The 27,464-nt window shown below is 46.6% G+C and overlaps 1 long non-coding RNA gene across 2 annotated transcripts; it reads left to right on the forward strand.

Moving 5' to 3' along the window:
• Positions 1-18,086: 18,086 nt before the first annotated feature.
• LOC112443776 (uncharacterized) lies at positions 18,087-27,157 on the forward strand. Of its 2 annotated transcripts, XR_009492605.1 has the most exons (5): positions 18,087-19,230; positions 19,349-19,515; positions 20,592-20,824; positions 21,502-25,782; positions 26,383-27,157. It is a non-coding gene; the product is annotated as an uncharacterized lncRNA (long non-coding RNA). The 2 variants fall into 2 exon arrangements; XR_009492604.1 differs by having other exon boundaries at positions 19,349-20,824.
• Positions 27,158-27,464: the final 307 nt, after the last annotated feature.

Genomic DNA, 27,464 nt, shown 5'->3' on the forward strand with positions numbered 1-27,464 from the left:
GCTCTCTGAAGGCGGAGTTAAAGCAAACGTCCGCTTATTTCTTTAATCATTCAGCAGACGTTTCCAAAGCAACAGACTTAAGCCCGACTTTTCATTTTCAAACCCGAAGCCCATCGTTGCAACCGCGCTGCTCTTTTTTTCTTGCGTTCGGAAACCTTTGCACCGGAAAGCTGCGGGGGCAGAGCTGCTAGGAAGGGCTGGCCCCGCCTACTGGAAGTCCATGGAGGCGTGGCCACCGTGGAGGGTGGGGCCTCGGCGGCGGGGCGGGGCCTCGGTAGCGAGGCAACGGCTTGGTTGCTCCGAGAGGTGTGGGATCTTCCCCAACCAGTGATTGAACCCCTGTCTCCTGCATTGGCAGGCGGATTCCTGTCCACGGCGCCACCAGGGAGGTTCCTAAAGTCTGTTTTTTAAAAAGCTCAGCTCTTGCCTGGAAAACCCCATGGACGGAGGAGCGTGGTAGGCTGCAGTCCATGAGATCCCGAAGAGTCGGACATGACTGAGCGACTTCACTTTCACTTTTCACTTTCATGCATTGGAGAAGGAAATGGCAACCCACTCCAGTGTTCTTGCCTGGAGAATCCCAGGGACGGCGGGGCGTGGTGGGCTGCCATCTATGGGGTCTCACAGAGTCGGACACGACTGAAGCGACTTAGCAGCAGCATCTCTTGTGAGGTAGACCTCTATGTTGTGAGTATATGAGGGGAGTGTTTTTGTAAACTGAGTGGAATCACAGATAACTAATGTCATTTCAGCAACGTTTTCCCACCACATTTATAATACATTGTTTGTAAAATTGTGTGCCTTGCAGTGAAAATTTAACACCCAATTGTATGTCAATCATCTCAATAAAATTGGAAAAAAACAAATTTAACGCCAGCTTTTAAAAATGCCTTTTTATGCATTTCTTTCTTTTTTTCTGTTTGTAGGTATGCACTGTTAAACTAATGAATTCGAATGTAAATTCCAGTACACATCCTGTGATCCTGACATTTAGCAGAGGAAAACGTAACTTCAATCCTTCTTTCCTTGGGGAAGACTTTGAAACTCAAATTGCACCCTTGGGAGAGATACTTTCCTTAGAGATAAGTGGGTACAATCTTTAACCAAATCACCAGCAGCACAAAGAACAGCCTCAGGAACCGCATTTTAATTTCCTGTTGAATGACAGGTGGTATTACAGTTTTGAACCAGAAATGAAAACCCACTCAGATGAAAACTTCCAAGTTTTAGAATGTAGATCAGTCAGAAACCAAAGGAAATTTGGAAACAATGCAACAGTGTGCCAAGCACCCCCCAGCCCCCAGCCCCAGGGGCCACAGCAACGCTCCTCAAGGAGGGAGAGATGAGCACACTAAAGAAGCCGGATGGTGCCTGTGAACTGGCCTTTCTCTCCTGTGGCTCCTGTCCTCTGTGCTAAAAGCAGGCAGGATAGACAGAGACCCGGAAGAACCCTCCCTAACTGTTCTATGCTTAATTTCTCCTGTACAACCTCAGAACCATGGGAGAATTCAGTGTCCAAAGTAGTTTCAAAATGAGAACTGAGAAAAGGAGGAAGAAATGACAATCGAGTTCACCTCTTAAAATGTAATGAAAGAAGCCTTCCATGTAGCCTATTTTTTTTTTTTAATATTTATTTACTTGGCTGCATTGGGTCTGAGTTGGGCCAGACCGGATCTTTCTGTGCAGCTCACAGACTCTCTAGTTGCATCGTGCCAGCTCAGTAGTTGTGGGTAGGGAACTTACCCGCTTCCACTGCATGTGGGATCATTCCCCAACCAGGGATGGAACCAACGTTCCCTGCATAGCATGGCGGATTCTTAACCACCGGACCACCAGGGAAGTCCTTGTGTAGCCTACTTCAGACTGCAGTTGTACTAAATTATATTGCGTATGTCAAAAGAGACCTTTTGGAATTGCAAGCTTCTATTGTAATTGAGAGCTAAGTAGTTTAACAAGAAGACACCATTTTTCACATGCTAGTAAAATTAACTGTCAGTGCTTGATAGAGAAAAAGTTTTCCTGACACAAAATCATTGGGAAAAACATGGGAACCGGTCATCTAGGAAAGGAGTCGGTCATCATGGTGTTTTAAAAAATCCAAAGTGGCTTTCCTTGACGCTGAACACATAAGAAATCTCAAGGGAGTTCTCATGACAACTGACTTCTCATTATGATAGCTGACAATTTTACTGGAAAGTTTAGAGCATTTCTTTTTTGTTGCTGCTGTTCTTATTCAGTCATTTTAAATGAAATTCAGCAAACTGTACTTTGGATGTGAACAGTCACAGCACCTGTTTTTCATGGTACAGCTGGTTTCCGTTAGCCTTTTGTAACCTGCGTAATTTGGGGCAGTTTGATATAATTCAGTATAATCAAAGTGTGTGGGGATAGAAAATGATTTTCTAGCATATGCGTTATATTGTCTCCTTTTAATGTTTGTTTGAAAATATGCCCATAATTTATTTGTTTGCCTGTGCCGGGTCTTAGCTGTAGCAAGCAGAATCTTCCAGCTGCAGCGTGCAAATTCTTGGGTGCCGCAAGTGGGCTCCAGTTCCCTGACCAGGGATTGAACCTGGGCTCCTGCATTGGGAGCGTGATGCTGCTGCCTTGATGGGTACTGAGGTGGCGGCACTTTTACAACCTTTGATTTTGCACCATCAGCAAGATGACGATGCAGCCAAAATGGCAGGCAGCATCTCAGTGTTGTTATAAAGTAGTTTTGACACTGTAGACCCCATGAAAGGCTTCTGGGAGCCCCTAACGATTCATGGACCACTCTTGGAGAACCGAGACGGTCGTTAGAAAACCTAGTCAAGAAGACGGAATACTGAGGGACTGCACCGCACTCGGGTTGTCAATGCCAGGGGAGGGCTCTTGCTGGTGGAGGGCAGCAGAGGTCAGCACGACATGGTCTAGCGCTGGATGGAACAGCACAGAGAGGAGACGGGGGAGACCAGCTCCAATACTTAGGGTGTGCTGGGCCCCCCCTCCAGCAGGTCCCACCCTGCGGACGCCGGACAAATGGCCCGCACACGGCCCGCACACGGCCCGCACGCGCTGTGCTGCGGCGGAAGGACACGCCCGGCCCCTGAGGTGTGAGCTACTGAAAGCTGGGAGCCCGTCCAGGCCATCAGACACCCACTGGAGTAGAGCAAAGGAGCACCCGGTGAGCCCGAAGCAGGGACATCCATGCCCGCACGAGGCAGTAAAGGACCAGGCTGTGTGGCTTCTTTGCCTCGGCGAGGAAGTGTCCAGGGCCAAGGCTGGTTCCGTGTGTGGCCGAGTGGGCGGAGGGACCGTGGACAGGAGGACCTTCTCAACAGGAGTGTGTGAGCCGCTCCACGACAGCCTGACCTACTGCTACTCTTTGTCTAACCTCATCTATTAACAGTTGCTTTCCTTCCTTTTTTTTTTTTTTGTCAAATTATTTTGCCTTAATGTATTCTGTAATGCTTTCTCGTTCAAAATTATTATAATGCTTAATCATATCATATAGAGGTTTGCTTTTAAAAATTAATACTGGAGGAAATAGGCATCATTTAAAACTTATAACCAAATAGCAGTGAATCCAAAGTAGGAAGTAAGTGCCAGATGGCTGTGTAGTACAGGCTTCCCTGATGGTTCAGGGGTTAAGAATCCACCTGCAGTGCAGGAGGCTCAGGACACTGCGGTTCAAGCCCTCGGTCAGGAAGATCTCCTGGAAAAGGAAAGGGGAACCCACTCCAGTATTGCCTGGGAAATCCCAGGACAGAGGAGCCTGGCGAGTGCAGTCCATGGGGTCGCAAGAGTCGGACATGACCGAGCGACTACACTGCCACGACTGTGCATTACAAATGCCTTCAAGGGGGACAAAGGAATAAAACTCGGACTTCCGGACTCGTCTGGTCTTCATATCTGGGGAGGCAAGTGGTCTGTTTCTGTCATTACCTTCTCCTCTTCTTCTCTGCCTTCTTAGAGCCTCTTGCCATTTTCACAGACTGTTTGGAATAAATAATGCTGGATCCTGTCTACTCCGGGTGCTTATTAAACTGAGAACCGACTTCTTGCTGTACAGAGGCTTATCAGCAGAGAATGTGAGGCAGGGACATCTGCTACAGAACTGGGTGATTTCTCCCCTGTTCCTACATGGGAAGTAGCCCTGTGTTTCTGTCCTTCTTGAAAGAGATCATGGCTATTGGAGTCCTCCTGCTCGCTTCAGTGGAGGCACGTTCTCGCCTCTCTCGAGGGCAGCTTTGGTGTGCCCTGCTAGCAGCAGCAGGTGCTAGCAGGAAGGCATCTGTTTCCTCTGAGTGGTGGGCACTGCCTCAAGTGGCCACCTTAAGTGTGGGTGGATTCTTAACCTCTGAACCATCAGGGAATCCTGTAATACACAAGTCCTAGGTAGAGTTTTGGAGAAGGCAATGGCACCCCACCCCAGTACTCTTGCCTGGAAAATCCCATGGACGGAGGAGCCTGGTAGGCTGCAGTCCATGGGGTCGCCGAGAGTCTGACACGACTGAGCAACTTCACTTTCACTTTTCACTTTCATGCATTGGAGAAGGAAATGGCAACCCACTCCACTGTTCTTGCCTGGAGAATCCCAGGGACGGGGAGCCTGGTGGGCTGCCGTCTCTGGGGTCGCACAGAGTCGGACATGACTGAGGCAACTTAGCAGCAGCAACAGCCGCAGGTAGAGTTTTGGGCAGAATTTGAATTGTTTTAGATTGTTGTTGTTCAGCTGCTCAGTCGTGTCAGACTCTTTGTGACCCCATGGACTGCAGCACGCCAGGCTTCCCTGTCCTTCACTGTCCCCTGGAGTTTGCTCAAACTCATGTCCATTGAGTCAGTGATGCCATGCAACCATCTCATCCTCTGTTGCCCCCTTCTCCTCTTGCCCTCAATCTCTCCCAGCAACAGCATCATGTTTTAGATTAAATTCCTAATGTATAAGAATGGCTTGTAAACCCTGAAATGGCATCCACTGGAGAGGTGCCAGTGAGACAGTTTGCAACTTTTAAGTACACACGAGTTCATTCATCTTTCCAGGGACAAAAGTTACAGATGTCAGGTTACATTTCTGCAACAAGAACCATCTATAGACAATCTGAAACATTCTGCCTTGTTTGTCCTATTTGGATAATATGAATGGTTGCCCTAATTACACAATTTATGTGAAAAGGACTTTGTTAAGGTGTGTACAGATATTACTGAAAGTTAGTAAAGAGGAAGACAACTGAGCAAGGGTCAAACCCTCACCAGAAAAAGGCTACCTAAGACACACACAGGGGGCGATAGGAGTCTGCAAGGTGAGTTTCACCTTCAGACCCTCTTCAATGTTGCTCCTTTTTATAAACTGTGAGTTTGTTCTTGTGCTTTTTTCATCAGGACTTAGTTTTGATACAATCAATATGTATTCATCTGTAAATATGTGTACAGACTTACATTGTATCTATACTAATTATAATTCATAGAATTAAAATGAGTATTTCTGATTGGTCTTCATGATCATTTTGAAGATTAAAGAGCATCTAAATATGCAGAACAGGGAATATAACCATGGTTTTATGACAACTTTAACTGGTGATACAGTCTATAAAAATATTGAATCACGGTGATTCACAATGGAAACTAAAGCAGTATTGTGCGTCAACTATTTTAGGAAAGGAAGCAAAGGTGCTTGAACAAGTGATTAAAGTGAAATTTTTAGATTATGATTTTTATTTGTGAATTTTATGACTTTATTGCAAATAAATTGGCTACATAATGCAATTTTATAATGTTAAACACAATATATGCCAATCTGTATACCATAAAGATTAAACTGAAAGGTGTTTAGTCACTTAACGAAATAATTTATCATAAGATTCTGAAGAAAGCAAACTCCTGGTACATATCAGAGAGTCAATCGATAAAACTTTCCGTTTAGTTCTATGAATATTCATCGAGTCCCTCTCATGTACCAGCTACATTGTTTTAGAAACTCACCTGTCACTTAAGTCTAGGTGGTGGTGGCTCCGCCGCTCAGTCGTGTCCGGCTCTTTGTGACCCCACGGACTGCAGCACAGCAGGTTTCCCTGCCCTTCACTGTTATCCTGGAGCTTGCTCCAACTCATGTCCATAGAGTCAGTGATGCCATCCTCTGTTGTCCCCTTGTCCTCCTGCCCTCAATCTTTCCCAGGCTCAGGGGCTTTTCCAATGAGTACATCTGAAATAATTCAGTTAGGACAAAGTGATCCTGCCTTTATTGGCTGGGGATTTTGTGTGTGTGTGTGTGTGTGTGTGTGGTGTGTGTGTGTGGTGTGTGTGTGTGTGTGTGTGTGTGGTGTGTGTGTGTGTGGTGTGTGTGTGTGTGTGTGTGTGTGTGTGTGTGTGTCTCTCTCTCTCTCTCTCTCTCTCTCTCTCTCTCTGGACATCTTCCACGAGAGGGCAGCAAAGGACCATCCTGATTTCCTTCTTATGCGGTCTTCCACTAGAGACTAGCTCAGGTTGCGAGCAAACATCAGGCGTCTTCAAAGAGTGAGGAAAACAGAGGGCACGGTTATGGCTTCACTTGGTCTCCATGCTGTCTTCCGCGTGGTCTAACGTGGTCTTTGTACTGCGGGGTGTATCACACCAGACAGCGGTTTCAGAAAGAGCCTTGTGACTGCAAGCTGGCTGTGGGGTCAGCTGTGGGGGTTTGAGTGCTGGAAGCATGGCCTACCAGCTGTGTAACCTGGAAAGGCTACTTAAACTTTCTGAGGCTGTTTCCCCATTTAGTAAAAAAAACAAAAAAAGCTGGGGCGTGAATGGAAAAGCAAAGCCTCCTTCACATGGTTTCAATAAACACAAGGGAATTTTCACGTCCAGGAGAGGCTGAGAACACTGAAAGGTAGAGCTGGAAAAGACTAATGTGATGGCACTGCTCACCCGGAGGAAATCCTGCTAAGGCTCTGAAAAGGAAGGCATAGCCCATTACAGAGGTAGCTACATATATGTATAGATATATATATTTTTTAAATTAATTTTTGGCCCCGCCGGGTCTTTGCTGCTGCACCCGGGTTTTCTCTAGTTGTGGTGAGCAGGGGCTACTCTCTCGTTTCAGTGTACAGCAAAGTGATTCATCCACATATGTTCTTTTTCAGATTCTTTTCCATCATAGGTTATTACAAGATGTTGGATATCATTCCATGTACTATACAATAGGTCCTTGTTGTTCTTCTGTTTTATGTATAAGACAGTGTCATTCTCGGTCATAGAAAAAGGAAGAAATTGGGAGAACAACTGGATCGAAGCTTTCCTCTGGCTGGAGCTTCTTCACTCATACCTACTCCCCTTTCCGTTTTTCTTTATCAGTTATTATAGTTTTCAAAGCAGTATAATTGTGTATCCAAAGCCTAATATTTTAACTTGTTTGTATGTTTGTTGTAGGGATTTACAAAGTATAAACATTAAGAAGAAAAGCACCCACCATCCTGCTAGAGGCTGTGTATCTTCTCGGTCCTGTCTGCCCTGTGTGCCACCCCACACACGGGCCCACACTCATGAAGGGTCAGAACATGCCCGCTGTGTGTGACCACCTTCTTCATGTAATAATGTATGATGGCATGGCTCTCGATAGGCTGTGTCGATGCGTGTCGTGGCTGCAGAGGTCGTGTGCTGTAGACTGCCGGGAATGATGCTCTCCTCACCCCTCCCACCCTGCAGGGACAGCCACACTGGCCCTTAAACTATGAGAAGACCTCCTCACTGCTGGGGCAGTGGCGCTGCCTGAGTCCTCAGGGCCCGCGGAACCTCGCCGGCAGCCTCAGGGCGGGTGGCTGGCCCAGCGGGGGACTCCTGGGTCCTGCTCGGTGCTTGGCCAGCCAGTGTCAGTGCCCACTTCAGTGGTCTTGGCTATCGTTCTTGAATGTAATGTGATGTCGCACTTTGTTGGTAATATTTAATCTGTTTTTAAGAAAGTGTTTTTCTCTTAAATACGTATTTTAAAGTCTTCTTGACAGATTTCATTGAAATGTTATGATATCTTGAGAAGTCAATAGGTTTTCTTTAAAAAAACTTTTTATTTTGTATTGGGGTATAGCCAATTAACAATGTTGTGATAGTTTTAGGGGACAGCTAAGGGGCTCAACCATACATAAACAGAATGTATCCATTCTCCCCCAAACTCCCCTCCCATCCAGGCCGCCACGTAACCCTGAGCAGAGTTCGCTGTGCTGTACGGCAGGTCCTTGCTGGTGACCCATTTTAAATACTGCATTCTGTACACGTCCATCCCCAACTCCCTAACCCCTCCCCTCATGCTTCCCTCCAGGTGACTGTAAGTTCGTTCTCTAAGTCTGTGAGCCTTTTTCTGTTTTGTAGGTAAGTTCATTTGTATCAGAAATCCATACGTTTTCGTGGGTAATTGGCCTCTCAAATTATCACCACAATTAATGTAATGATACATAACTGATTGGAAAAGTGATTTGGGCATATAAAATCCAATTTAAACACAGAGTGTACCTGACTTTCTTTCCTTCTTGATGGAGCAGAAACCATGACATCTGGGTGGAATTCATTGTTTTTGTGTAACTTTAAATTCAGACATTCAATGCATTTCTCTTTTGAGTATGAGTTTTTACTGTAATAGGATATTACACTTCAGCATCTCTCAATACTGTTCTCATCTGTTCTTTCCTCATTTATCCATTCCTAACACACCCATAAATATGTTTTCAGGTATCTTTTATATTTTTCCAGTCTTGACTAGAATATCATATCTCATATCATTTGGTTAATTTTTTTATAATATAATATCTGCATTTGTCCTCATATTACTTACCAGCTTTTATCTATTTTAAACAGACAGCTTTGTTATCAGGCTTGTATTTAAAAAGAAAAAAAACTTGCAAATTTTTACATATCCAAATCTTCAGAGTGTATCTTTGATTGTTTTGTTTGTGTTATGAAATGGCGATGAGTTTTGCTGTTGTTTAGCCATACCACGTTGCTTGTGGGATCTTCGTTCCCCGACCGGGGATCAAACCAGCAACCCCTGCAGTGGAAGCAGGAAATCTTAATCACTGGCCAGCCAGGGAAGTCCTGGCTGTGAGTTTAATTGAAAATTTCCAAGTTGTCTCTTTTTGGCCCCAGGAGGAGAGGTTTTCTTTAATTCTCAGATGATGACACCTGTTGCCATCAGGGGTTGAGGTCAGCCCCCACCTGCTCCTGCAATGATTGCTGATTAGTCTAGTTGAGGGGAAGGCACGTGCCTGCCTGCTGACTTTACTGTAAAGTGTGCTGCACGATTTTGCCTGTCTTCATCTCCATTTCTTCCATCCTCATCTAAGCCACCAGAATGTCTCTCTGCTTTTGTTTCTTTACTCCTAAAGCAGCAGAGTGATGTTTAAAACATCAATCAAAGCAAAGATCCCTCAGCATTTTCTCCTTGTACATCAAATAAAACCCAAACTGCTTATTGTGATTCAGAAGCCCTTATATGTTCAGTCCTCCCTGAATTTTCTCTTGAGCTCTTTAAGCTCCAGACACACCCTCTTTTCCTCTATTTCAATCTCTAAGCTTCTTCTAGTCTTAAAATCCTTCTGGGTGTTCTTCCTCTGCCAGGACTTCTCTTCCTTTCATCTCGAGTGTTCACTTGTCCTGGCTTTCAAGTCTTGGCTGGAAGGTCCATCTTCAATGCCTCTGAGTCTCAAGGAGCCTGTCACCCCTAACTCACCAGTCACCTTCCCCTGTTGCCCTGTTTTATTTCCGCCTCATGACTCAAGACTGTGTACAATTGTCCCTCCTACTTTGCATGCTTCCCCAGCGGCTCAGCAGTAAAGAATCTGCAGGAGATGCAGGAGATGCGGGTTTGATCCCTGGGTCAGGAAGATCCCCTAGAGTAGGAAATGGCAACCCACTCCAGTATTCTTTCCTGGGAGATTCCATGGACAGAGGAACCTGGCAGGCTATAGTCTCCGGGGTTCCAAAGAGTCGGACACGACTGAGCAAGCCCATGCAGTTGTCACGCAAGTCCCAATCGTCTATAGAAAGTGGCTGAATCTAGCTCCTGAATAATAGTCCTTCTTAGGAAAATTTTAGACACGTACTTTATTTCTGTAGTTGCTGACAAGTGTTTTATTTTACAAATAAAAGGCATCTCGCCTGGGCTAAAAGCACAGGGCCCTGTCTTTGTGGGCTTTCCTTTCTGTTGTAGAAAGCAGTTTTTTAGCTGCTCTGTGTCATGGTAATTCTCTGTTGTGAATTCTCTGTTGGAGGGCTAGGGTTTTTGGTTTCCTTGATGTTCCTCGGCTTTGAGGTTTTGTTTAAGATTTGTGTTTTAGGATGAAACATTTCCATGGTTACACCCACTTCTTTACCATCCTTTGTGGGGGGGGGTAGAAACATGATGACAAGTAGAGTGATCCGATTCCTGGATTTCTACACAGATGTCTTTTGTATCTGCCTACATATGAAACTTCTTGGGCAACTTCCATTTCCGTGCATTTATTCCCTTGAATGCTTTTCTTAAATGAAGCATGTTTCAAGATTAGGAATAAATGACTTGGATTGGCAAATTAAACAGGGATGGCCTATGTTATGTTAATGGTCTAAATTCAATGTGAGATGAATTTAGAGGTAAGTGTATGAAGGGAGAGATTGTTTCAGAGGCAAACCTGAAGAGCAGCATCAGGCAGTAATCACACACGTGTGTAAAGAATCAATAGTGCATTTACAAAGACTGTGTTCAGAAATAGCATACTGTTTTTTAAGTATAAAATTACATGTCAAAATATTAGAACGATCGTCTGCGCTTTTACTGAGGCGGAGCCGTGAAACTCATCTTTCCTCAGACAGTCTGCATGCATGTTGCGACTCCCCTGGGCCAGACACACACACTCCAGCACTTGGGGAGCATCGCAAAGCATTTGCACAGATGCATCTGAATTCACACTCATGAGATAATTTCAGCTGAGATGAGGGAGCAAGCAAGAGACCTCACCGTTAATGCAAAGTCTAAATTCTGGAAAAGTGGTGCAGCTTTTTTTTTAAGCTGAAGTAATAGCTTATACTGTGTTATTCAGGGAGGGGCTGGGAATTTTAATTTGAATCTTAACTGTTCATGTGCAGACAGTCTGGCTGGTGGTTACCGGCAAGCATTTAGTGACTTTCACCACCTGGTATCGCCCCAGTTTGCCTGAGCCTTAGAGTCTGTCTTTTTCTCCCGAGAGACCTCCTCCTTTTTTTTTTTTTAAACTTATTTGGCTGCAGTGGGTCTTAGTTGTAGGATCCTTTGCTATGACACAGGCTCAGTTGCTCCCACAAAATATGGGATCTTAGTTCCCCAACCAGGGGTCAAACCTGGGTCCCCTGCATTGCAAGGCAGATTCCTCACCACTGGACCACCAGGGAGTTCTTAGAGACCTCCTCTTTTACTTTGATATCTCTCTCCTCCCCTGACCTAATTCAATTATCAGGTCAGTTCAGTTCAGTCACTCAGTCATGTTCAACTCTTTGCGACCCCATGGACTGCAGCACGCCAGGCCTCCCTTGTCCATCACCAAACTCCTGGAGCTTACTCAAACTCATTTCCATTGAGTCAGCGATGCCATCCAACCATCTCATCCTCTGTTGTCCCCTTCTCCTCCTGCCTTCAATCATTCCCAGCATCAGGGTCTTTTCCAGTGAGTCAGTGTTTCGCAGGTGGCCAAAGTATTGGAGCTTCAGCTTCAACATCAGTCCTTCCAATGAACATTCCTTAAGTGTTTCAGTAGATAAACTCCCGGAAGTGGAGCTGTGAGGGCAAATGAGTGGAAAGATTTAAATTTAAGAAACACCAGGAAATCACCTTAAAGAGTACACCAATTTATACTCCAAATAAAATGTAACATGGTGACATTTTTTTCCCTACATTCTTACTGGCTTAGGACATTATCCTTTTAAAGGAAATACTTGCCGGTCTGATATGAGCTGATGGTTCAGGACACGCCCCTGGTGTATGGCATCTTAGCACGTTGAATATTTTAAGCTGAAGGACTTTAAAAATGGCAGATTTTTACTCCTACATCTTTAAAATTTCTATTTTATTGAAGTATAGTTTGTTTACAATGTTGTGTTAATTTCTGTTGTAAAGTGACTTAGTTACACGTATGTATATTATATATATATTCTCCGTTATACATATATATGCATTTCTTTCTCATTATGGCTTACCCTAGGACACTGAATACAGTCCCCTATGCTGTATGATATAGGACCTACATAACAGTTAGCGTCTGCCAATCCTAAACCCCAATGCTTCTCTCCCCCACCCCCTACCCCTTGGCAACCACAAGCCTGTTCTCTATGTCTCTGAGTCTGCTTCTGTTTCTTAGATATGTTTATTTGTGTTGTATTTTAGATTCTGGGCTTCCCTGGTGGCTCAGTGGTAAAGATCCACCTGCCAATGCAGGAGACATGGGTTTGATCCCGGGGTCAGGAAGACCCCCTGGAGAAGGAAATGGCAACATGATTCAGTATTCTTGCCTGGGAAATCCCATGGACCGAGGAGCCTGGTGGGCTACAGTCCATGGGATCGCAAAAGAGTTGGACATGACTCAGAGACTAAAGCACAGCGACATTTAAGATTCCACATATCAGTTCAGCCGCTCAGTCGTGTCTGACTTTGCGACCCCATGGACTGCAGCACGCCAGGCTTCCCTGTTCTTCACCAACTCCCAGAGATTGCTCAAACTCGTGTTCATCAAGTCGGTGATGCTATCCAACCATCTCATCTTCTGTCATCCCCTTCTCCTCCTGCCTTCAATCTTTCCAGCGTCAGAGTCTTTTCCAATGAGTCAGTTCTTCGCATCAGGTGGCCAAAGTATTGCAGCTTCAGCTTCAGCATCAGTCCTTCCACTGAATATTCAGGACTGATTTCCTTTAGGAGGGACTGGTTTGATCTCCTTGCAGTCCAAGGGACTCTCAAGAGTCTTCTCCAGCACCACAGTTCAAAAGCATCAATTCTTTTGCGCTCAGCTTTCTTTATAGTCCAACTCTCACATCCATACATGACTACTGCAAAAACCATAGCTTTGACTAGACGGACCCTTATTGGCAAAGTAACGTCTCTGCTTTTTAACATGCTGTCTAGGTTGGTCATAGCTTTTCTTCCAAGGAGCAAGTGTCTTTTAATTTCATGTTGCAGTCACCATCTACAGTGATTTTGGAGCCCAAGAAAATAAAGTCTGTCACTGTTTCCATTGTTTCCCCATCTATTTGCCACGTGTAAGTGATATCAAATGGTATTTGTCTTTCTCTTTCTCAACACCTTTGTTGAAAAATCTCCCCCTCATGATCTGAGGTTTCAGTTTTATAATATACAAAACGGTCTATATATTTGAGTCTATGTCCGTACTCTCTCTTCTTGTATAAAGAAATGCAGTTGACTTTGTATAAAAACCTTATACTTGTCTACCTCATTAAAATCTCTTACTGAAAGATTCTGAGTGCCTCAACTAAGACCCAATGCAGCCAATAAATGAATAAAGTAAAATAAAATCTCTTACTATTTCTAACATCGTGTCTGTTGATTGTGATTTTCTGTCAAAATGATCACACCATTCTCTAAGATTATCTTCTTAATTCTCTAATTAAAAGATTCTCTATTTTTTAGAGATCTATATCTCTAAAAAAAGATTCCTTAATGAAGATTATCTTCAATCCTTTTCATTCAATTTATCTTTCTTATGTACTTAGACCCTTCAAGTCATGGTTGCTCATTTTTAATTTTTTTTTTAAACTTAAAAACACACGCAAAGTAAATAAATATGAAAACACACAAAGCCAAAAAAAAAAAACCCAAACCCCACCTCTTCTATATTTTAACCCTAAGGGTGAAGCAGCTGAAAATTCAACTCAAAATTTGAAATTTAGGGTCGCTGAGTTACTCTATCAGTTAAAGTCACCATTCATGTTAGTAACAGTTAGAACACAGAGTTGGGAAAAATCAAGGCATGCATTGGCATGGGGACACTTGAGAGGGTTCAGAGAACTCCAGAGGGAATTCAACCTACGTGCTAACAATAACAACAAACATTTGATTAAAAGTTGGGCAGAGGAACTAAACAGACATTTCTTCAAAGAACATGTTTCACTGCATCTGAATCACATCAGCAAAGAAAACACACTTCTTTTTTAAAGACACCAGTGATACATTTATTGGCTAAAGGAATGTATCACTCAGCTTCTCACTTGTAGACAGCCTCCAAGTTAGATTATTGGGACCTTAGAAAACACGACTGTTATAGAATATGTTCCAATTTTTATGTGTTCAGGTTCAAGCTAGTGTGTAATAATCCCTTGATGAAATTATTAAATAATGTAGGCTTCTAAGCTGGATGTAGCTGAAACAAGCTTGCTCCACAACTAACTTCTCCATCCATGGATGTCATCTGGTGGGAATGACAAAGCCCTTCTTTTGTGTTCCTGCTTCCTCTTCTCCAGTTCCTCTGTCCTGTTATTTTGTTCTCGTATAGCTGACTTCTTTTACGGGCAGGAAAGAATCTCTATGCAGGGCTTAACCCAACAAAGCATGGCAGCAGCGGCTCTGGCAGAAAATCAAGGGGAAGTTTGTAAAAGAGAACCGGCTGGATTAACCGTTCTGTGCTTTCCTCCCTGGCCGCACTTGGGCCGCACAGAGGCCAGCAATCCTGCTGACCTGCATGCCTCGGCCACTCCCGGCCGATTTCCTTCTTCCTCTATCCTCAGGCTGGCTTCGCTTTAGAACCGAAAGAGGAGAGGCATATGCCCTTTAAATCTACTTGTAGTCACATTTTCTAAAACTATCGCTCCAAAGTTTAATGAATGTGGTAACATTTGTACACCTGGATTGAGCCTTTTGCTTCAGGAAGACGTTGGCCAACACATGAGTACTCAAAATATGCCGACTGAAAATTAACTTAAAAAAAAAAAACAATTCCGAAGTTTCTGAAACATGTAGTGGTATTTTTTAAGAATTCCCTTCAGAACTTTAAGCAGATTCTTAAGAAACACCAGTGGTAATAGATCTTAATCCACTAATCCTGGATTCGATCATTGCCAATAATCATTCGGAGTAAACTCTGAATGTATAATGCAGAGCTTAAGCAATGCCAAATTTTTATTTTATTTTTTAAAATAAATTTTTAATAATTTTTTGGCTGCAAGGTGAGGCATGCAGGCTCTTCTTTCCACAACAGGGAACCCATGCCCCCTGAAGTGGAAAACCACTGCGCCACCAGGGAAGTCCCCAGACTTTTATTTAAAAAATTTTTATTTTTAAGATGCAGCTATAAGTGACTAGATTTTGGTTTGTGGTGGATAAATTCACTTGTAATCTGCTCCATCAAGTTACTTTACATAGAAGCATTATCGTCATAAAGACTATTGAACATTCATGTACCATGCTCTGCTGCAGTGTGTGTTTATAAATTTTTTGAAAATTTCTTTACCTTACTGGCCCCTTTTGTCGATACTGTGTAGAAAATACAATATTTTATTATTATTTTATTATCAGTAGCAGCATTTACTTAGGAATATTGTCTTTCACCCAGTAGTGCTAATTCTAAATTAAATTATGTAAATTTCAAGTAATATGACCCTGAACATTAGAATAGCGGGATGCTAAAGATGTAAATATAAGCAAATTTTAAAATTCTTATATTTTAGTCAAATTATATAGAGAGAATCATCTTTAAATAATGTAAAAGGAAAATGTCCCAAATTACCTTTCTGATAACGTTTATCTTTTAAAAATCTGTTCAATGCTTTTATTCTACACTTCAGTCGTGTCCGACTCCGTGTGACCCCATGGACTGTAGCCCGCCAGGCTCCTCTGTCCATGGGATTCTCCAGGCGAGAATCCTGGAGTGGGTTGCCATGTCCTTCTCCAGAGGGTCTTCCCTATCCAGTGATTGAACCCTCATCTCTTACGTCTCTTGCATTGGCAGGCAGGTTCTTTGCCACTAACTCCACCCGGGAAGCCCTTTATTCTATATAGTATTTGTCATATCTTTTTAAAAAAACAATAAAATAGGCATTATCATTAAAATCATTTAACAAGAAGAGTGCTCATTTTCATGGAGGTAAACGGTCTTGCTCAAGATCATACAGCGTAAGTGTTAAAACTGGGCTAAGAACCTAGATTCTCTGACTCGAAACCCTATGTTTTACAGGGTAATTTACATGGGAACACCTTCTAGGAGGAACATGGAGTGCAAATGCAGGGCATTAGACAGGATCCAGCCCTGCTTGTGCCCCTAAATATTAATGGCTGTGTGATTTAAGGCCTCTTTCTTTCACCTCTTTGGGATTTAGTACGGCCATTTGTTAAACGAGAGTGTTTTTCCTCCCCTGAATTATAGGCTAACTTCAGAAACTCCGTAAAGAAGCACCACCAACCTTATTTAATGGGGCAGAGTGGGGAGAGTGTCACAAATATTACAAAGGAGTCAGTCAGCCCTACCAAAGCCCACTTCGTGTAATAACCACTAAGGATTAACCTGGGGCTTCCCTGGGGGCTCAGTGATGAAGAATCTGCCTGCCAAGGCCGGAGACTCAGGAGATGCAGTAGACAGGGCTCCAATCCCTGGGTCGGGAAGATCCCTGGAGGAGGAAATGGCAACCCAGTCCAGTCCTCTTGCCTGGAGAATCCCACGGACAGAGGCGCCTGAGGGGCTACAGTCCCTGCGGTCGCACAGAGTCAGAGCGCGCCCAGACGTTGCACTGGGCGTTGATTCTATTTGCTTTATTTCCATTTGACTTTGGGGAAAGGGAGACGAGCACACAGACACCAAGGCTGCTTCACTTTTTATGTTAATGGTCTCTCTCCTGTTTGGTACAGCCTGATCCGTGTTAATAGGTTACATTTGCTCGGAGGAAAGTTTTATCCATTAAAAGTCACTAGAGAATGTTCTTTAGTTGGAGATGATAAGTGCTCCTCGGAGACCTCTTCATACGGATGTTGTCTGTAGAGAGCCTCGTTCTCTGCCACAGCTCTCCCCCTCACTTAACTCAAAATGTCCAAAACCGAACTCATCGTCTCTGCTTCCAGAAGGCAGCCCCACTGAGACGCCTGTTTCCAGGGACCCCTCCCCCTGCTGGGCGCCAGGCTCAGGGGGCTCTGCACCTTGTAGCTTTCTACATTCACCAGTTGCTTTTGTCTCCAAATTTAATCCTGGACTTTCCAGTCCTGTCCATTTTTATGGCTACTACCCTATCTATCTCTTCATCCTTTCACATGTATATTTATTCTTTTTTAAAAAATGTATTTATTTTTGGCTGTGCTGGGTCTTCGTTGCTGTGCACGGGCCATCTCTGGTCGCGGGAATCGAGGACAACTCTTCCTTGTGGAGCCGGCTTCTCACTGCAGTGGCTTCTCTTGTTGCAGAGCGTGGGCTCTAGAGCTTTGGGCTTCACTGGTATTTGTGGAGCACAGGCCTAGTGGACCAGGGATCGAGCCCGTGTCCTCTGCACTGGCAGGCAGATTCTTCACCCCTGGAGCACCAGGGAAGTCCCATCTATTTGCTTTTAATCTGTATGTGACTTTAAAGTGGGTTTCTTCTGGACAACATACAGTTTGATCCACTTTGATAATCTGTGTTTTTATGGTGTGTTTAGACCATGATGTGGGCCTGTGATTTTGAGGAAGTCTTGGCAAGTCTCAATAGCAAACAGACCTGCTTGGATATATTAATTTTAACGGTGGGTGAGATAAGGCAAATAAATGCCAAGGATATAACAAGCATTCAATAAATATTAGGCATCATTGTTAGGATTATCGTTTTTACTCGTCAGCTCCAAAATTCACCCCTTGCACGTCTTTATGCTGCTTTAGTGTGACTGAGACCCTGCTGTTTGTTACCCCGTCTTTTTTCACTCATAGATTGTCACTTCCAACATTCTGTTTCCAGTCACATCGAAGTAAGCCTTCATTTTACTGACTGTCACAGGGCATCTTTCCACATAAAATGAACCGATTTATAGTCATTACTCACAGCTGTTTCTTTCTTTCTTTTTGAAGGAAAGTCCATTTTCCTTAGTTGATTGCGAAGAACAGTGATTAATTCAGCTCACCAGCCTGCAGCAGCTAAATGCTCAACAGGGCCTCATTGTGTGAAGCCCGCTGGTCCCTTAAACCTATGTTTCTGAGTTTGTCAGGATTTCCTGCGCCTGGCCTGGAGTTCCAGAGGTCACTTAATCCACCCTCCTCCCTCTCCTTCCCTATTTTTAAAGACCTCTCAGTGAAAATAGAGCCTGTTTTTCCCTGGCATTGGGCCCTGGGGAGAGGGGAATTTGGCAGCGTCTGTGTTTCAGGATTCTGTGGACAGGAGAGGGGGCGCCTTCCTCCCCAGGTGACTCGCCAGCACGTGGGAGGGCAGTCTGACGCTGCAGTTGCTGGGGATGTTTAAGGGGCAAAGGCAGGCCTGGCTCTCTCCTCCCTGCCTGCGTCCGGAGCGGGAGGAGGTTTGCGGTGATGAAACCCAGAGGAGGCATCAGGGCAGCGGGCAAACACGCCGTGATCCTCCTCCCCGGGCTCCTGTGCGAGGGAGACCCCCTGCTGGACCCAGGGGCGGGGCAGACCCAGGGGCGTGCGGAGGAGGGAGGGGAGAGAGCTGCGGCGGGGGCGCGGGCCTTCCCGCTGGTCGGCCGAGCCGGAGGCGCCTTCTCTCTAGCGGCCGCGGCCCAGCTCGGTGGACCGGACCTTGCGGACGTGCTCGGCGGCTGCCCGGCTTTCCCTCTTTGCCCTGCAGGGTGACCTTGGACCGAAGCGTCTGTGCTCGTCTGCAGAGCAGTCACCGCTCCGCCGGCCGTGGACGTGGGCCCCGGGCCCCGCCCTGACAGCTCCTGCCCTCCAGCACCTGCAGTCCAGCCGGAGAGGAAAAGTGGGCCCAGGCGACCGGCCCCGGTCTCCAGGCCGGACAGGACGCAGGAAGCGACGTCCTTCTGCCCTTCACTGCTCACTCCTTCTCCTGACCCTAGCTGTGCTTATTCTTTTTGTCACGCTCTTACGTGTGTCTTAAAGCTCATATATCTTCATGTTTTCCTTTTTTTATAAGTTAACAAAAATTCACCTCTTCCTTTCCCCAGTTCTCTGTCCCGTCCATCAGCAGTTCTGAATCCCTACTGCATCCGTTCCTGCTAGCAGTTATTATTCACGGAGACTGTATTCTCGGGGTGTAAAGTGCACCGCAGTCGTTTTATTCGCTTCATCGTGAGGACAAGTTACACTGGCCCTGTTTCCTAGCTCGATAATAGAATATTTTGGTCTCAGAGGTTCTCCGGAACTTTCCCATATATTTTTTTTTTTTCATATAAAATTTCATTAAAAATTTTTCATTTAAAATTCCTGGACTTCTCTGAAGGAGGCATTCTTTGCACCCCTAATTTGCAGACGTGGAAGCAATGGCTCAGGAGACTCTGCAGCGAGTCTGTGGCGAGGGCAGGCTGGGAGCCAGGGCCTCCGACTCTGCGTTTCCTGCTCATGTGTCATCAACACACTGGGAAGGAGGGAGGAGCCTGCTGTCCTGTGGAAACATGTAAAACTCGTGTGGGCTAAACGTGGGTATTCCAAACAGCTGTCACTGCTGCAAAAATGATCGAGATGTTGACTTTTAAGCTTCCAGTCGCCCGTGGTGGTGGGAAGATGCGATCTGAGCCAGGCAGCTGGACTTTGGGAAGTCGGGTCTGTATCTGCATGACACCAGGGCACAGCAGAGGATTGGGTTTCCGGGACAGTTGGCAAGAATGTCTCTGTTTCTCTGTGTTTCCCAGAGAAGCACACTGCTGCAAAGGCAGAAATCGCTGGTTTTTCTCCAGCTGCTTAGCTATTAAGAAGCAAGAAGCACTGTTTCCCTGCAGGGCAGTCCTCAGAAAAACCAGTGGGGCTGTTCCTGGGCACAGATGAGAACGCTGGGCAAGTGCACCTGCCCGACGTCACAGGCTCTCTTCTGCTGGTCCATCTGAGGCATCGCTGCCCGGAGAGGCCACAGGCTCCAAACCAGAGACAGCCTTGCAGGCTCAGAGGCTTGCTTTACCGTGGTTTGAGCCAGGAACGCGTGACAGGCTGAGGAGGGCCAGAGGGGACCCCTTCTGGCCACGTGTGAAGCAAGGCGTCCCCTCCCTGTGGCTGTTCCGTGTGACGTGTGCTGGGAATCAGCAATCTCACACAGCTCACCCTCGGTTTGTAACGACACTGAAAAGACAAAGTCTGATGTGTCTGGAAGCAGTTTTCAAAGCCGGCAGGACTTTCAAAGTGGCAGGTGTCAGAGACTGGCTGCCAGGCTATTATTTACAAGACTATTCAGTTGATAAGTAGCCCAGGAGGCTCAGGCCCAGGCCCGAGGCTGCACATAGAGTCCCATCCTGCAGTTGGAATTGAACCTAGAATCTTTTGCTTGATGGGTTTTTTTTTCTTTCCCTGAAAACAGGAAACAGAGTCTCAGCTTTCTCCCCAAGCCTCAGGCGACAGGGCTGGTGCAGGAAACACCAGAAAACAAAGATACATATAAGAACCTGAGCACTGCAGACACAGCTCTGCTTTCAGCCTCGAAGGGTCCCTGGGTCCCCCTGCCTTCCCCTGGGCTGGGCCCAGCGTATATCTCCACATCTCAGGGTCGCTTCCCGTCTGCACACAGGCTGCTTTGTGAGTGGGAGGACGAGTTCACAGAAGTGCATGTAGATTTCCGTGAGGACAGATGGGCGCTGTGTTTGCCACACACCTGTACATCACAAACCAGCCCAGAGAGGCGGGGACCTAGGCGAGTCGGATCGATTCTTACAGCCATGCTGTCAGCTTACAAAGCTTCAGCCCGCTCCCCTGACAGCCCGGAACGTCTCCCTTGCGCCTGGAGGGAGCACAGGGTCCCAGGTGAGGTCACAGCACAGCTGTATCACCCTCTTCCATAGGGTGGTTGGCACCCTCAAAGGCTTTCCTGAGCCACGGGTCTTGGGCAGGACCCTGCTGACTGCTGAACCTGCCAGCCAGAGAGATTCGCAGCACAGGGCAGGGTGGGGGCACCTCAGGTGCCCACGGCAGCTGCACCTTCACCAGCCCTCGCCGAGGGAAGCCCGGAGGCAAGGGGAAAAGCTACAGTTGTCTCTGGAAATGGCCTGGCTTCAGACTTCCTTTTGAGTGCTTGCTAAAATAGCATCTTAGAAGTGTGCTAAGGACGCTGCCATCCCAGCTGTGGTTTACAGGGGCATGAATGCTGCTTTAAAAAGAAGCCCAGCTGGGAATCCGAATCGTCATTCTCTCCAGAGACCTGGTTCCCAGCGCCTCCAACTGGTCCCGTTATTTCAGCCACCTCACTGTTTTCCTTTCTGTTTTCCTCACTGCCTTCCTCCCTTTATGAGTTTGTTCCCCTGTGGGAGGAATAGCCAAAAACCTCAGTTGTTTTCAGAATACTTAACATAATCTGTTTTATGTTGGGACGTAGCTGATTATAACAATATGGTTGGCGTCAGGTGTACAGCAGATGATTCAGTTCTGCAGTTATACATATATGTACTGAATACTTATAACATTTTCATTTATTTTTATTGTAGGATAATTGTTTTACAATATCGTGATGGTTCTGCATACATCAAGATGAATCGGGCATAGGCTGTGTCCCCTCCTTCCTGAACCCCCCTCCCACCGCCCTCCCCTCCCCACCCCTCCAGCCTGTCACCGAGGACCGGCTTTGGGTTCCTTGCATCGTACATCGGACCCCCACTGGCTGTCTGGTGGTTTTATGGTAGTGTATATGTTGCAACGCTACTCTCTCAAACCATCCCGCCCTCTCCTCCCACTGTGTCCAAAAGCCTGTTCTTTATGTCTGTGTCGCCTTTGCAGCCCCGCACAAAGGATCGTTGTTTCTATCTTTCCAGACACCGTATACATGCGTTAATATGTGATAATCGTCTTTCTCTTTCTCACTTCTCTGACTTTCTCTTTCTGACTTCGGTCTGTATATAATAGACTCTAGGTTCATCCACATCATTAGAACTGACTTAAATTTGTTCCTTTTTATAGCTGAGTAATATTCCCTTGTGTATGTGTACCAGAACTCCCTTATCCATTCATCTGCTGATATATACAGAATACTTTTGATTTACTTTTTCAAAGAGTAAACCTTTTAGTTGAGCAAAATTTTGACAGAGAAGTGCACATGCTCTGAGGATTCAGCTCCGAGACGGGCCACGAAATGAACGCATTAATGTAGCAAGGCGCCCAGGTACGGAAACAGCATCAGCAGTGCCCTGGAAGCCCCGTAGGAGCTGCTTCCATCCCCGTCTGCCCACAGGGGACCCTCTGCTGGCCTCCACTGCTGGGAGTCGACTTTGCTTATTTTGAACTTTTCTTAAGTGGACTCATGCCACAGTGTGCCTCTGAGACGCGCCTACGCTGTTGAGTGTGGAATTGCTCAAGAGTCCTTGAACTTGTGGTCTGCTCTGAAAGAACACTTAAGGAATAGCAAGTAGAAGAAAGTGACTTAGGACATAGATGGGAGACTTCCAAGACCTTGGCCTGAGTGTCTGAGCTGGAGGTGGAAGATGAGTTAAGATCCCATGGCCCCCAGTCCCTGCTCCACTCTGAGATGTTGCTCCCAGCTTCCTCTCTCTTCATCCCTGACTGATGATCAGAATGAGGTCAGATTCTATGCTGCTTGTTTGCCTTCTGGAAACACTGCTCACATGAGACTAAGCCAATGCAGGAGGCACAGGAGACGTGGGTTTGATCCCTGGGTTGGGAAGAAGCCCTAGAGGAGAGAATGACAACCCACTCCAGTATTCTTGCCTGGAGAATCCCAATGGACAGAGGAGCCTGATGCGCTACAGTCCATGGGGTGGCAGAGTCAGGCAGGACTGAGCGACTGGGGACACGGGTCACACTGGAACTGATGGATGGTCCTGCGAGAGGAGTGAGTGGTGTGCTGTCCCTTCACCTGAGCAGCCCAGGATGAACTCTGCTGGGGCAGCGATCAGAGAAGGGTGAAGTTGGGAATGGTCTTGAGCCATGACGGGCTTTACAGTTGCAGCAGGATGGTGTGCTGGGCTGAGGTGGGGGACAGACCACTGTGGAGGCCCTGCATTGATGCCCAGGTGAAGGGAGACAGCTTGAGTTGCAATAACATCACAATGGAAGAAAAAATAAAGAGCAAAAAGATATATGTATATTTCAAAGATACACACAGAAAGACAGTAGGTGTTTATCGGTATATGTAATATGCAGTAAAAAGTGCAGAATCACGCAGCCACGAACATGTGGACATGTGTGGGTGGACGGGCTCTCAGGGCTGGAGCTTTAGCTTTATCTGTCATCCTCTATCTATTCAAAACAGAAAGAAAAAAGTGAAAGTGTTAGTTACTCAGTTGTGTCCAACTGTTTTCAACCCCATGGACTGTAGCCCACCAGGTTCCTCTGTCCACGGAATTCTCCAGGCAAGAATATTGGAGTGGGTGGGTAGCCATTCCCTTCTCCAGGGATTGAACCCCAGCCTCTTGCGTCTCCTGCATTGTGGACAGATTCTTTCCAAGGAAGCCCTTTTAAAAGAGAGGGATACGGTAATTTTATGTATGCAATTACATAGTCAAATGCTAGCAGATTTTTAATTTTAGTGGGGAGGGTATAGGTGTTATATTGTTTTGGAAACGTTGGAAAGGCTTCATAATTTTAACAATGAAAAACTGCAAAGAAAGAAATGAACATGTTCCTAGAAATATATTATAACGCTCAGGTTGTTTTTGTCAGCATGGGAGAAGCTTGTATGTCTCCTCTTGGCTTTCCAAGTTTCCTGACTGTAGTATTTTTTATAATGCAACAAAATTATAGGTGATTTTTTCGATTTCTTTAAAAAGTAACTTTATGCAAAAGAAAAATGAGTAGCAGACTAATGTATCAACCTCTTTGTATCGACCTCTTAGCAAACAGGGCTCCTGTGTCAGGTGTGATTAATAAAATCCACTGGGCGGTATTAGTGGGTTCGGGCCTCGTGTCATACAAAGGGCGCTGTGTTGCTAATTTTGACACCAATATTTCCGTAGGACTGAATTGATAGAATCTTTCTGAATGTGTTATTTATGGCACCAAATGAAAAAGATCTTGTTCACCAGCCAGACTCTAGGCTGAAAAGGGACAGACAGAACTGTATGCAGGCCCTTGTTACCCAGTTTAAAATCAGCATCTCCATAGTAACCAAAATTAATTCAGCACAAATTTTGCTGAATTGGGACCTGGGCCTAGAGGAGGGGGCGCATCCGATGGTCAGCTGCACAGAGGGGCCCAGTCCTCTTGCTGCAGGGTCACTGCACACTCTGAAATGGAAAAAAGCTCCTCACAGCCCCAGTTCATGAACACTGGGGAATCCAGCGTCCTCCCCACATTTGCAGGGAGGTGGGGACGTTTCCGGATTCTTCTCAGCCCGCTCCAGCTTCTTGTTCTGGGATCCTGTCCCTACACTGTTCCTCCGGAACTCGGAACTCGTAGCTCCCCTCCTACTGGGGGCTCCCTCCCCCTCCAGGTCTGAGGAGTCGGGGTGCACGAGGGGGTGATGGAGGGGCTATGCTGTGTTCCTGCGCCACAAGCTTCCCCTAAATGAGCACATCCCCCTGCAAAACCCAGCTGTCAAGCCCCTTCTGCTCACCACCGTTTCTTACTCCGCCATTTACATTTCTGTTTTACTTTCGTTTTTCTGGTCGAGTGTCTCCTATCCATTCAGTCTTAGGCTGCCTTGAGGAAATTTATTAAGCAGAACAATTTTGTTCTGATAGTTTTACTCCCTTCTGTCTTGGCTTTGCCCCAAGAGCTGTTATTTTTGCAGCAAAATAGTACCTCAAAGGGTTTTGTTAAAAAAGGATTCTCTACACGAGGTGCGATTCTTCCTACGGAGTTAAATGGTCACTGCCCTCTTCCCACAGCCCTGCCGCAGGGCTCATTCCCTCCTAATGCAATTCTGGAATCGGAGTGTATCCAGAACCAAACTGACCCAAGGGTCAAATAAATGGGGAAAGCAGTAAGTTTTGTAGGTATGGGTGTGACATGGGGAAGAAAGCTGAGGCGTTAGATGACCGGTAAGGTATTATCTGAATTATTGAAATGATGGGGTCAGAGGAAGAACTTATTTGTATTTATTTATTTCGGCTGCACTGGGCCTCTGCTGCTGCACGCAGGCTTCGCTCTGGTGGCGGTGAGCGGGGCTACACTTCATCGCGGTGCGCGGTCCTCTCACGCCTCACTCCTGCTGTGGAGCACAGGCCCCAGGGGGCGCAGGCTCGGAGTTTCAGCTCCCGGGCTCCAGAGCACAGGCTCCGTAGTGGTGGCGCACGGGCTGAACTGCTCTGTGGTACATGGGATCTTCCTTCACCCCGGATGGAGCCTGTGTCCCCTACAGTGGCAGGTGGGTTCTTACCCACTGGACCACCATGAAGTCTGCCCAGTGTTCAGTGGCATCTCTAAGACCGGCTTTTTGTGTCCTCAGGCCCTTCGGCAGGCTGGGGATGGTTCCGTCTGGTCCAGAAGACACGCTGGTCTGAGAGCCGTCGGCTGCTTCCCGGGGCAAGCGTGGAGGGGTCTCAGCTCTGCTCCGGTCTGATCGGTCACCAAGGACGAGGCAGGCCTGCGTCTTCCTGCCTGAAGTGGGAGTAAAATCACCGTCCAGCCAGGAGAGCTGTGGAGTCCTGGTCCAGCCGAGCAGGGAGCTCATTTCTGACAGTGGAGCCATCCCAAGAGCCGCGTGTGCCGTAACGACCTCCTAGACGAAGAGAAAACTAAAAACCAGGACCGAAAGCAGAGTCCTTCCCACGAGACCAGCGCAGCCTTACTTCCGTCCTGGAAATGAACCAGCCGTGAGTGGACATTGCCCAGTGCGGTGACTGGGTGGGGGTCTGCTGTGAGGAAGAAGGGTGCCCAGACCTGGGGATGGGGAGAGCAAAGCCGACAGCCCCAGGCTCCCGAGGCCTCACCTGTGGCTGGGATGGGCCTTGGCCCCCTGGAGAGCCGGGGCCAGTGTCCTGGGCTGCCCTGCTGGCCTCCTGACCCGGACCATCCTCAAGAGATAGAAATAGTTTGTTTTTGTGTTTTTTAAAAAATTTCACTGGCGTATAGTTGATTTACAATGTTGTATTAGTTTCTGCTGTACAGCAAAGTGACTCAGTTATACATAGAATGCATTCACTTTTACAGAGTTTTTCCCTTTTAGATTATCACAGAGTATTGAGTCGAGTTCCCTGTGCTGCAGAGTAGGTCCTTAGTAGCTGTGGCTTTTGTGTGTAGTGGTGTGTATATGTCGGCCCTAACCTCCCAATCTCCCTCTCTCCCTCCTCACACCCTGGTGGCCATAACTTTGTCTCTGACGTCTGTGACTGTCTCTGCTTTGTAAGTAAGGTCGTGTGTGCCGTTTTCCCTTGCGTTTGTCTTGCTGTGACGAGGAATGCGTTTTTCTTCAGCTCTTCCCTCTGCTCCCGGATCCAGGACAACCTGCGGTGGCCGTAGCCACGGTTGCTGCAGTTGGTGGAGGACAAGTGACCGCTTCTGGGAATCGAGGCTCTCACGTCCGAAGCGCCCCGTGAGAGGACGGACGCCTGGCCCTGGGAAGGGGACAGATGAGGGTGGGGTAGACGCGTGCACGCACTCGTGTGTTTGCTGGGTGGAGACCCGCTGAGCTGCACCGTGGCTTAAGTACTTTTCATGTTTTACCTCAAGGAAAAACAGTCCTTTAAAAAAGGCTTTGGCCGGAGAAGACACCCCACTCCAGTACTCTTGCCTGGAAAATCCCATGGATGGAGGAGCCTGCTAGGCTGCAGTCCATGGGGTCGCGAAGAGTCGGACACGACTGAGCGACTTCACTTTCACTTTTCATTTTCATGTGTTGGAAAAGGAAATGCAACCTACTCCAGTGTTCTTGCCTGGAGAATCCCAGGGACGAGGGAGCCTGGTGGGCTGCCGTCTATGGGGTCGCACAGAGTCGGACACGACTGAAGCGACTTAGCAGCAGCAGCATAGCCACTAACTTCAGGAATAGATTTTATTACAGTTTAAGGAGGTTTTATTTCTTCTTTGAGTAACCACTTGTTTGCACTCAAAAGAATCACAGTTTACAATTAACTTATATTTGTATTAAGTTATTATAAAATGTTTTTTTAATCAAACCAGTTGATTTTGTAATAATAAATGTTCACATTTTAAAACTGAAAAAATAAAAATAAAAAAGGCTTTGGCAATTCACGAACTGGGGTTTGAGGCCCAGCTCCGCTGTTTAGAAATGCGCCCTCAAGAAAGTCCATCTTTTAAAACGCTCAGTCTCCTCAGGTGTAAAGTGCAGAGTGTGAGAGACAGCCTCGTGGGGGCGTCCTGGGGGTCCGAGAGAGCTTGTTGAGTGGAAGGTCGGAGCCTCGGAGCGCGGGGCTGGGAGCACGGCGGCTCCGGGTGGTGCTGCCCTTACCGAGACCCTGCCGGGCGGGCACAACGCCCTTTCTCAGCCGAGGCAGTCTGTGCCGCTTCGCAGGAAGGACGTGGGGTGCAGGGTGTG

Source organism: Bos taurus, chromosome 23 (genome assembly GCF_002263795.3).
Source record: "Bos taurus isolate L1 Dominette 01449 registration number 42190680 breed Hereford chromosome 23, ARS-UCD2.0, whole genome shotgun sequence".
NCBI lineage: Eukaryota > Metazoa > Chordata > Mammalia > Artiodactyla > Bovidae > Bos > Bos taurus.